This window comes from Callithrix jacchus, chromosome 17 (genome assembly GCF_049354715.1).
Source record: "Callithrix jacchus isolate 240 chromosome 17, calJac240_pri, whole genome shotgun sequence".
Lineage (NCBI taxonomy): Eukaryota > Metazoa > Chordata > Mammalia > Primates > Cebidae > Callithrix > Callithrix jacchus.
The window spans coordinates 52,724,375-52,736,803 of NC_133518.1; positions in this window are offsets into that span (position 1 = coordinate 52,724,375).

The following is a 12,429-nucleotide window of genomic DNA, read 5'->3' on the forward strand; positions in this document are numbered from 1 at the left end:
TAGTATTTGCAAAATAGAGAAAGAAGGGAGAGAAAAAAATCAGATATCCATTGCTCTAATGCACTCACCCACTGTTAGGGTTTCAAAGTCATTCTTCCAACCCTTTTTCCTTGGTTGTAGAAAGCTGTAATGAGAAAGAACTATCAGTCTCAAATCCTCCTTTTGTAGAGAGTGTACCCCGGACTACCCAATCTGAAAGGGCCCCTCCCTCATGGCTGTCCATCACCTTACCCTTTATTTTCATCACGGCCCTTACCACTATCAGGACTTAGCTGTTCTGTTATTGTTTCCTTGTCTGTTGAATGTTTCTCCCATTAGTTCCATGAGGACTTTGTCTTTGTGATTCACCCCATATTGTACCCAGTACCTAGATGAGTGCCTGGCACCACTAACAAATATGTGTGAAATGAATTAATTGGATTGATAGGTGAATTAATACATTCTGTATATTCTTTTTTCCCTTAATGTTATAGCTTGGACATTTCTTATGCCTATATAGTCATTTAACTTACAGGAAATATGAATATATATTTTCTTCTGAAAAACAAAAATAAAAACCTGACTTCCAGCATTATCTACACACAGTGCTCCTACTCCATCTAGGAGAGCTGAGTTCTGACTTACCAAGCTCTTGGTTGACCACTTCACAGCTGTTTTCTGACTTCCAGTCAAGGCAAAGACATTATAGGGAAAATAAATTAGGAGGAAGGGACTGAACATGGTATAAACTGTGGAAACAAACTCAAGCTCTATTGGGATAAATGGTGCTAATTAGGATGTCAAAGTGTCCAAGGTGGAAGCTCAGACCTTATACAGTGGATTCTCATTATTCATGGATTCTGTTATTTTCAAATTTGCATGCCCAATAAACTTTCTTTGTAACACCCAGATCAATGACCACAGGCTTTCGTGGTCATTTGCTGACATAGGCAGGGCAGTGAAAAATTTGAGCTTCCTGATACACGCCTTCCTAGAGCGATACCTGAGATCAAACAAGGGGTTACTCTGCTTCCTTGTTTCAGCTCTCATACTGTAAAGAAGGGTCTTTATTTGCAGTCTATTTTGTGTTCCATTTTTCCCATTTTTGTGCTTTTTGTTAAGGTCTGTTTAAACTGGCCCCAAGGATGAGGCTGAATTAGTGTTCAGTGATCCCAAATGCAAGAAAGCTGAGATGTGAAAAAAATACCATGTGTTAGATGAGCTTCATTCAGGCATGAGTTACAGTGCAGTTGGCCATGAGTTAAGTATTAATGAATCAACAAAATATTAGATTTCTTTAAACAGAAACATGTAAAACAAAATTATGTTCTATGTCTTCAGCAAAATCCTTGCTTCCTTGACCAATTGCAAAGTCAAAGAATCTCTGAATCCACCTATGACTTATAAGTTCCCACTTCAAGATATCCTACCTTTTTGGGCCAAACCAATGTATAACCTCCATGTATTTACCTATGATTTTACCTGTAACTTCTGCTTTCTTAAAATATACCCCTGACTTTTAAAACCCTTGCTTGTAAGATGTCGGAGAGTTCAGGTCTTAAGCATTAGCTGCCTGATTCTCCTTGCTTGGCAGCCTACAATAAATGCATTGATTTCTCTTGCTATAAATCTTAATATTAGTGTTTGGCTTTTTCTGCACATAGGGCAAGTAGACCCAAGGTCACTTTGGTAACATAGCGAAGTCAATCTCAATTTCCCAACCCTTGGAACTGTAAGAGAGTAATAAATTACTACCTTTGCTTTAATGTACTAAGTTTTGGGGAGATTTGTTATACAGCAATGGAAAACCAACATATTGCATTATAAATCTGAATTTCAAGTAAATTTTCTTTTGAAAAACTCTTGCTTAAAACAAAAGAATTATAAACAACAAATTATAAAGTAATAGTCTAATCCAACTTTCTTAATCAAGCATGAAAGGTAAGACAGTGACATAACCAAGTCATGGCAGAGCCAAGACGAGCACATAACATTGATTTCTACTTAATTCCAAAACCTATGGCCTATGCATCTATTACTCTATATCGTTTACTGTTGTCATTTCAATAGAGGTGTTCCTAGTCATTTTCCAGATGGGAAGTGTCGTAGCAACGCTGTCTTTCCAGGCTTTCTACTTCCCTGAAGGATTCTATTCAACAAGATTAGATGTTCAGGGAAGAAAGTGCTAAGAGTTTTGTTTAAAGAAAAGACTGATTTATCCAACCTACTTATTAAGACAAGTACCAAGATACTCTTAAGTTTAGATCAATTTATTCTTCAGTGTTGATTTGACAGGAAGAGTTGAAGTAAATGGTAAAAGAACTTACTGTGAATCACTATCCTGAATATAATGAATGATGAGTTGGAATTTTATGGGCCTTTTAAAAATACATGCATTTTATAAACAAGTTTAGAACTCCTCAATCCATTAACTAAAAAGCTTAGCTGCCCAAACATGACAATTTCCTAAACACCAAATCAGTGATTTGTAGCATAAATAAAGCAATCAGTGATGAAAATAGAAGGCTTCACCAAAACCCACATCTGAGAGCTGCTGCCGAAGGGAGAAGGAAAGGCATTTTCAAGCTAAAATTTTGACTGAAAATGACCTAGAATAAGCTCAAAATTATCACCTCTCCCTGAAACCTACTGGTTAATTATGCTGTTTCACAGCAAGGTAGGTACAGATGCAGCTGGAATAAAAGAGAAATAAACACACATTCAGATAGAATTCAAACCAAAATTCTGTTGATGGTCTAATTACACACCTTTTTTTCCTAACAGAGGCCAGGTTGCAAATGTTATGCTGATTTCAGTAGTAGTTGTGAAATTGCTGGAAAATGGCTACAAGTCTTTGCTCTGTCTTTAAAGATGACCTGTTATTAGATATCTCATTTCAACACTCCCTTTTCATTGCTTATTTATGTTCCCATCTGCGAGCATATGGCAGTGATGTGGGAGAAGCCTCAGAACTTGCTGAAGTTCTGATTGCTTCCTCAGACTGTATAACAAAAACTAGAATGTCTCATATGTGCAATTGCTGGGGTCACTCTACAACTCTAGAGGAACATTCTTTCCCCTCAATTGACTCAAGATATGCTTTATATTATTATTTAATTTTTATATAAATGTCATCTTGAACATTTATTGAAGACAGACATTAATAGGAATGTTAAAATAATATAATTATATTAGCTCATGCAGCAGGATCATTTACTGAGAAATCAATTTGTGGATTTCCACAACCCTCTCTCCTCAAGTCCTAAACTGGTATTCAGGTTCCTATTTCCTTGCCTTGGGGATTCTTGTAGAGGAAATAATAGAAGATGCTTACAGTTGAAAGCACATCTTGATTTCTGTGAAACACTTGACCTCAACAAAGAGCTCAATCTGAGATGGGCAGAGAAGAGGACAAAATCCCTAGAAAAGGAGCAGGGAGAGAGACTTCCCCTGAGGCAGAGAAGAAAATGAAAGACCTATAAGCCCAGGCCCACAGCCTGGTTTGTGGCAACACCTTTGGAAAGGACCCTCCAGAGGGGCAGGTGTGTGGTGCACTCACCAGGAAGAGACCCAGGTTTAGGGGCCCAAAACTTCTGGAGAATTCCCTTTAAGGAATTTACACAGAATAAGGCACCAGTGTTAATATTTAGAGTAAAAAAAAAGATTGCAACAAATGAAAAATTAAACCGTTTTAACAAAAACCACATGCATCACAAAATCCAGAAAAAAAAGTGATAGTTTGATTAATTAACTGCCGACCATACCTCTATACTGCTTTTTTCTCTGTATTTTTGGTTGTAAACTCTTTTATTTCTTTTTTCATATGAAAGTTCTGTAACATTACTTTATAGAAAGTATATAGAGAAAATGGAAAGATCGTATATTCTCTATCATGACTGATTGAAATTGAAATTCTTATTGCTTTGTTTTATTTTTTATTTATTTTGTTTTTAATTGTTATGAGCACATAGGTATATATTTATGTGGTACATGACATTTTTTGATAGAGGCATATAATAATCAATATAATAATCACATCAGGGTAAATGGGGTATCCATCACCTTAAGCATTCAACTTTTCTTTGTGTTACAAATAATTGAATTAGGCTCTTTTAGTTATTTTAAAATGTACAATAAATTACTGTTGTCTGTAGCCACCATGTTTTGCTATCAAATACTAGATCTTTTTCATTTTTTTTGTTTTGTTTTGTTTTTAAGACAGAGTCTTGCTCTATTGCTTTGGCTGGAGTGCAGTGGCAGGATCTTGGCTCTCTGCAACCTCTGCTTCCCAGGTTCAAGAGATTCTCCTGCCTCAGCCTCCTGATTAGCTGGGATTACAGGCACGTGCCATGATACCCAGCTAATATTTCTATTTTTAGTAGAAACAGAGTTTCATCATATTGGCCAGGCTGGTCTTGAACTCCTGACCCCAAGTGATCTGCCTGCATTAGCCTCCCACATAGATTTTTTTAATTCTATCTAACTATATTTTTGTATCCATTAACCACCCCCACTTTTTTTCCACCCCCACTACCCTTTCCAGCCTCTGGTAACCATCATTCTATTAATACTTTCTATCTCCATGAATTCAGTTGTTTTAATTTTTAGCTTCCACACATGAGTGAGACTATATTAAATTGTCTTTCTGTACCTGGCTTATTTCACTTAACATAATGTCCTCCGATTCCATCCATGTTGTTGCAAATGAAAAAATCTGATACTTTTTTATGGCTGAATAATACTCCACTGTGTATATGTACTACTTTTTCCTTATCCATTGTCTGTTGATGGACACTTAGGTTGCTTCTAAATCTTGGCTATTGTGAATAGTGCTGCAATCAACATAGGAGTGCATATCTCTTTGATATGCTAATTTCCTTTCTTTGGGATATATACCTAGCAGTAAAATTCCTGGATCATATGGTACTTCTGTTTTAGCTTTTTGAGGAACGTCCAAATTGTTTTCCATACTGGCTGTACTAACTTACATTCTCACCAACAATGTATGAGGGTTTCCTTTTCTCCACATCCTTGCCAGCATTTGTTATTGCCTCTCTTTGCATAAAAGCCATTTTTACTGCAGAGAGATAATATATCATTGCAGTTTTGATTTGCATTTCTCTGATGGTCAGTGATGTTGAACACCTTTTCATACACCTGTTTGCCATTTGTATGTCTTCTTTTGAGAAATGTCTATTCAGATCTGCCCGTTTTTAAATTCTCGTATTTTTTCCTAAAGGGTTATTTGAGCTCCTTATGTATTCTAGTTATTAATCCTTTGTCAGATGAATAGTTTGCAACTACTTTCTCCCACACTGTGAGTTGTCTCTTCACTTTGTTGATTTACTGCACAGAAGCTTTTTAACTTGATGTTATCCCTTTTTTCCATTTTAGCTTTCGTTGCCTGTGCTTGTGGGACATTACTCAAGAACTCTTTGCTTAATTGCCCTAAGACTTCCAGTATTATGTTGAATAAGAATGATGACAGTGGGCATCCTTGTTGTGTTCCAGATCTTAGAGGAAAAGCTTTCCATTTTTTTCCATTCAGTATGATACTAGTTGTGGGTCTGTCATACATGGCTTTTATTGTTTGAGATATGTTCCTTCTAGACCCAGATTTTTATGGTTTTTATCATGAAGAAATGTTGAATTTTACTAAATACTTTTTAGCATAACTGAAATGATCATATGGTTTTTATCCTTTATTCTGTTGACATGATATATCACATTTATTGATTTGTGTGTGTTTATCTTTGCATTCCTGGGATAAATCTCACTTGGTCACGATGAATGATTTTTTTTAATATGTTGTTAATTTTGGTTTACTAGTATTTTGTTGAAGATTTTTGCATCAATATTCATGAGGGATATTAGCCTATAGTTGGTTTTTTTAAAATACAACTTAGTCTGGTCTGGGTATCAGGGTAATTCTGGCCTTATATAATGAGTTTGGAAGTAGTCCTTCCTTCACTTATTATTTGAGTTTGAGGATTTGTTTTCATTCTTCTTTAAATACTTAGTAGAATTCAGCAGTAAAGTCATCAGGTTTAAGCTTTTCTTGGCTGGAAGACTTTTTGTTATGGCTTTGATCTCATTACTTGCTACTGGTCTTTTGAGGTTTTGGATTTTTTTATGGTTCGATCTTGGTAGATAGTATGTGTCCAGGAATTCATCTGTTTCTTCAAGGTTTTCAGTTTGCTGCCATATAGTCGTCTCTAATGCTCCTGTGAATTTTTGCAATACCATTTGTAATGTCTCCTTTTTCATCTCTGATTTTGAGTGTTCTGTCTTTTCTTCTTAGCATAAATATTTGTCAATTTTATCTTTTCAAAAAAAATCAATTTTTTATTTTGTTGTTCTTTTCTCTTTTTTATTTCAGATTAATTTATTTCTGCTTGATATTTATTTTCATTTACTAATTTTGAGTTTGCTTTGCTCTTGCTCTTTTAGTTTCTTGTTGTGTTGTTCATTGGAAGTTTTTCTAAATTTTTGATTTAGGTAATTTTTGCTATAAACTTTTCCTTACTACTGTTTTCACTGAGTCCCATGTTTTGATATGTTGTGTTACCATTTTCATTGGTTTCAAGACATTTAAAATTTTCCTTTTTTATTTCTTCATTGATCTACTGCTCATTCAGGAGCATATTGTTTAATTTTCATGTGTTTATATAGTTTCTGAATTTCCTCTTGTTGTCCATTTCTAGTTTTATTTATTTGTGGTCAGAGAAGATACTTGATAAAGTTTTCATTTAAAAAAATTAAGACTTGTTTTATGGCCTAACATATGGTCTATCCCTGAGAATGATCCACGTGCTGAGGAAAAGAATATATATTCTGCAGCCGTTGGCTGAAATGTTTTACAAGTATCTATTAGATCTATTTGATCTATAATGCAGATTAAGCCGATATTTCTTTGTTGATATTCTGTCTGAAGATCTGTCCAATGCTGAAAGTGGGCTGCTAAAGTCTCCAGCTATTATTATATTGGGTTCTATCTCTCTCTTTAGCTCTAATAATATTTATTTTATATATCTGGGTGCCTTAGTGTTGGGTGCATATATGTTTACAATATCTTCTTGCTGAATTGGCTACCTTATTGTCATATAATGACCTTCTTTTCTTTTTAATAGTTTTGTTTTGAAATTTAACAGTTTTGTTTGAAATTTTGTATTGAAATAAATTTCAAACAGCTGCTCCTACTCCTTTTTGGCTTCCATTTTCATGGAACAATTTTTTCTATCCCTTTATTTTTAGTCTGTGTGTGTCTTTATAGGTGTAGTATGTTTCTTGCAGGCAACAGATTGTTGGGTCTTATTTTTAATCAGTTTAGCCACTCTCTTTTTGTTGTTGTCATTTGTTTGTTTTTAGAGACTGGGACTCACTCTGTTGCCCAGGCAGGCATGCAGTGGCGGACAATTATAACTCATTGTAACCTTAAACTGCTGGGTTCAAGCAATCCTCCCACCTCATTTTTCTGAGTAGCTGGGACTACAAGTATGCACCACCACACCTGGCTAATTTTATTTTTTGTAGAGATGAGATCTCACTATGTTGTCCAGGCTGGTCTTAAAATTCTGGGCTCAAGCAATTCTCCCACCTCTGCCTCCCAAAGTACTGAGATTATAGGGATGAGCCACTGTGCCTAGCCCACACCCTATGTCTTTTGATTGGAAAGATTAGCCCATTTATATTCAATATTATTAGTAATAGATAAGGACTTTATACAGCCAGTTACTTATGTGTTTTCTGGTTGTTTTGTCTCCCTTCCTCCCTTCCTCCCTCCCTCCTTCCCTTCCTTCCTTCTTTCCTTCCCTCCTTCTTTTCTTCCTTCCTTCCTCCCTCCATCCTTCTTTCCTTTCTTGTGAAGGTGATTTTTCTCTGGTGGTAGGTTTTAATGTCTTGCTTTTTAAAATTTTTTTGCATCTGTTATAGGTTTCTTGATTTAAGGTTACCACAAGGCTTAAAAATAACATCTTATAACCCGTTATTTTAAACTAATGACAACTTACCATTGACTGCAAAAACTAATGAAGATGTAGAGAGAAAATTAATAAAAACTCTACACTTTAATTTCATTTCCCCTGCTTTTTAACTGTTTGTTTCCATTTATGGCTTATTGTACTGTCTTGAAAAGTTTCTGTAGTTATTATTTTTGATAGGTTCATCTTTTAGTCTTTCTATTCAACATAGGAGTAGCTTACACACTACAATTACAGTGTTATAATAGTCTGTTTTTCTGTGTACTTACTATTATGGGTGAGTTTTGTACCTTCAGATGATGTCTTATGGCTCATTAACATTTTTTTCTTTCAGATTGAAGAACTGCCTTTAGCAATTCTTGTGGGACAGACCTGGTGTTGATGAAATCCATCAGCTTTTGTTTGTCTGGGATATTTTTTATTTCTTCTTCATGTTTAAAGGATATTTTTCACTGGGTATGCTATTCTAGAATAATAGTTTGTTTCCTTCAGCTCTTTAAGTGCCACTCTCTCCTGGACTGTAAGGTTTCCACTGAGAATTCCACTGCCAGATGTTTTGGAGCTCCTTTGTGTGTTATTTATTTCTTTTCTCTTGCTGCCTTTAGGGTTTTCCTTTATCTTTGATCTTTGGGACTTTGATTATTAAGTGCTTTGAGGTAGTCTTATTTTATTTAAATCTGCTGGGTGTTCTATAAACTTCTTGGATTTAAATATTAATATCTTTCTCTAGGTTTAGAAAGTTTATCTGTTTGAATAAACTTTCTACACTGATCTCTCTCTTTTTATCTCCTCTTTAAGACCAATACCTCGTAGATTTTGAGGCTATTTTCTATATCCTCTAGTTTCAATAATTCTTAGATTTTTCCCTTTTGAGGCTATTTTCCCTTTTGAGGCTATCCTCTAGTTTTCTGCATCTTCTATTCATCTTTCTTCTCTCTTTTTTTTTTTTTTTGAGATGGAGTTTCACTCTTGTTACCCAGGCTGGAGTGCAATGGCACGATCTCGGCTCACAGCAACCTCCGCCTCCTGGGTTCAGGCAATTCTCCCACCTCAGCCTCCTGATTAGCCTGGATTACAGGCACGCGCCACCATGCCCAGCTAATTTTTTGTATTTTTAGTAGAGATGGGGTTTCATCATCTTAACCAGAATGGTCTTGATCTCTTGACCTCGTGATCCACCCGCCTTGGCCTCCCAAAGTGCTGGGATTACAGGAGTGAGTCACTGCGCCCGGCCATGTTTCTTCTCTTTTATTCTTTCTTTCTTTTGTCTTCTCTCACTGTATATTTTCAAATAGCCTGTCTCCAAGCTCACTAATCCTGTCTTTCACTTGATCAATTCTGCTGTTGAGAGGCCCTGACTCATTCTTCAGTATGTCAATTGTGTTTGTCACCTCTAGAATTTCTGTCTGATTTTAAAAAATTATTTCAATCTCTTTGTTGAGTTTATTTGCTAGGATTCTGAAATGTTTCTCTGTGTTACCTTGAATTTCATTGAGCTTCCTCAAAACAGCTATTTTAAATTTTCTGTCTGAAATGTCACATATCTTTGTGGCTCTAGGATTGGTCACTGGTGCCTTATTTATTAGGTTTGGTAAGGTCTTGTTTTTCTGGACGGCTCAATGCTTGTGGATATTCACTGATGTCTGGGCATTGAAGAGATACATATTTATTATAGTCTTTGCAGTCTGGGCTTGTTTGTACCTGTCCTTCTTTAGAAGATTTTCTGAGTATTCATAGGGACTTGAGCATTGTGATTTGAGCCTTTTGTCACTGTAGGTATATCTGCATTAGGAGACACCCCAAGCCCAGTAATGCTGTGACTCTTGCAGACTTGTATAGGTACTGCCTTGGTGGCCTTGGGTAAGATTCAAAACTCTTGTTCTCTTCTCTTACTTTCCCCCAAACAGAGTCTCTCTCTGTGTTGAGCTGGCTGGAACTAGAGGAGAGGTGACACAAGTGCCCCTGTGGCCCCCACCAATGGGTCTGCACTGGGTCAGACTTGAAGCCAGTGAAGCATGGGTCTCACCAGAAACCCACAGTGATCTCTGCCTGGCTAGTGCTGATGTTCACTCAAGGCCCCGGGCTCTTCAGTCAGCAGGTGGCTGAGTTGGCACCAAAGTGGCAAGACAAAGTCCTTCTCACTCTTCCCTCTCATTTCCTCAACCTGAAGGAGTCTTCACAGCCCCCACCACCTCAGGCCTGTGGGGAGTACTACTTGGTTACCACTGATGTTTATTCAAGGCCTGAGTACTCTTCAATAAGCTTGTGGTGAATGCCACAAGGCCTGGGTCTCTGCTTTCAGGGAAATGGGCTCCCCTCTGGCCCAGGACAAGTTCAGAAATGCTGTTTAAGAGCCAAGGCCTGGAACTGGGTACCTCAGGGGCCAGTTTGGTGCTTATCCCACTGTGGGTCAAGCTGATACCTAAGCTGCAAGATAAAGGTCTCTTATTCTTCCTTCTGCTTTCCTTAAACAGCAGAAGTCTCTCCTTGTGGCCCCCACAGGTCTGAATATGTTGGGTCTCCCCTGAAACCAGCACAGCACTAAGTCTCACCTGAGGCCCACAGAGAGTACTACGTGGCTACCACTGGTGTTTATTCAAGGCTGAGAGTTCTTTAGTCAGCAGGTGGTGAATCTTGCCAAGACTGGGTTCTTCCCTTCAAGGCAGTGGGTTCCCCTTCTGGCCCAGGGTGTGTGTAGAAATGTCATCCAGGAGCTAGGGACTGGAATGGTTTTCTAAATTATACCATGGTTAAGCCAGTATCCACATTGCAAGACAACATCCTCCTTACTCTCCCCTCTTCTCTCCTTAAGTGGAAGGAAGGCATCTGTCCCAGAATCTGAGTTACAGTGCCTGGCATTGAGGGGTTGGGGAAGGGATGACACAAGCACACACTTGGTTGCCACAGTTGGTGTCCCACTAGGGCATGCATACCCCAAGTCCACTGGATTCAAAGCCCAGCGACCCCAGGACTTGATTACAATATGCAGTCCTTGTGATCTAGAATACCTTTCAAGTTTATTTAGAACCCCAGAACACTTTAGCCCATGGTGATGGGATTAGCTAGAACTCAGGTTTCAATTGCTGGAAGAGATGATTCGCCTCTGGCTAAGACTAGTCTAAATGCTCCCTCCATGGGTGCCAGCTGAATTCTGCCCTGTGTTGCTTTCTGCTGTAACAGGGCAGCACTGAATTTCAATACGAGTCCACAATCACTGCCCTGTCCCTCCCAAGAGTACACAGATTTTCTCCTCCACATTCTGTGGCCCATCATGGAGGAGGGGTGTTTTAGTAATTCAGGACTCTCTTTCCTACCCTCTTCAGTGCCTGTTTCCTTCATACGATGTTAAAACCAAGTACTTTGATCAGTCCCCTGATTGGGGTTCTTATGGAGGTGCTTTCTTGTGTGGATAGTTGTTCAATGTGGTATTCCTGTAGGATCTACACTGGAAGGTTCTATTTGGCTATCTTGCCTCTGTTATTTTTATTTTATTTGAAGCAAGGTCTTGCCCAGTTGCCCAACCTCAAGTGCAGTGGCATAATAGCTCACTGCAGCCTAGATCTCCTGGGCTCAAGAAATCTTCCCACCTCAGCCTCCTCAGTAGCTGGAACTACAGATGTGTGCCACCATACCAGGGTAATTTTTTATTTTTATTTTTTGTAGAGACGAGGTCTTTCTATGTTGCCCACACCGATTTCAAACTCCTGAGTTCAAGCAATCCTTTTGCCTTGGCCTCCCAAAGTGCTGGAATTACAAGCATGAGATACTATGCCTAGCCTGCTATCATTATGGATAGCTCTAAAAAGTTTCTTTCATCTTTAGTGCTCCTTATTTGTGAAGCTATGTAGGATTTCAGAATTGTTCTTGAATTAACAAATTATCCAGTTCCTTTTACATATGCAGTGGAGGATTTTGAGGTATGTTTTATATGTGAGGATGTAAAAATGACTTCTAGGTATACTGATTGCTTATTGCACAAGAATTATCACCTCAGTATACTTGGAAACCATTTCTGTGCCCAGTCACGTACAACAAACCCTGTATTAAGAGTGTGACTTTATATATGAGCCAATGTCTGTAAAGCTCTCCTATGAAACTAGTCTGCTACCTTACTAATGAGTTATCAGCCTCACAGGTGGTAAGAAAGGTCATTTCCTGGAAGGCCAGGAACTTTAAAAAATTGGGTAGACATCAAGACAATAGGAACTCACCAAATTTATGGTTCTCCAGGTCATATATGGTAGAAAGAGTTTATTGGGCTCTGTTTCCAAGTATTGGGGCAGGAAAGAAAATAGAGACTTTTCCAAGTTCAATTTGAGATTCCTAATCTTTGACATATTCATTTTCTACTTGTATGAAAGTCATTTATGTAACTTTTTGAAAAGTATTCTTTAGCATCTACACTATAAATATTCCAGCACTTTTGTAATGTGCCTCTAAAGCCCAGTCTTCCCATCCAGGTTATACTATA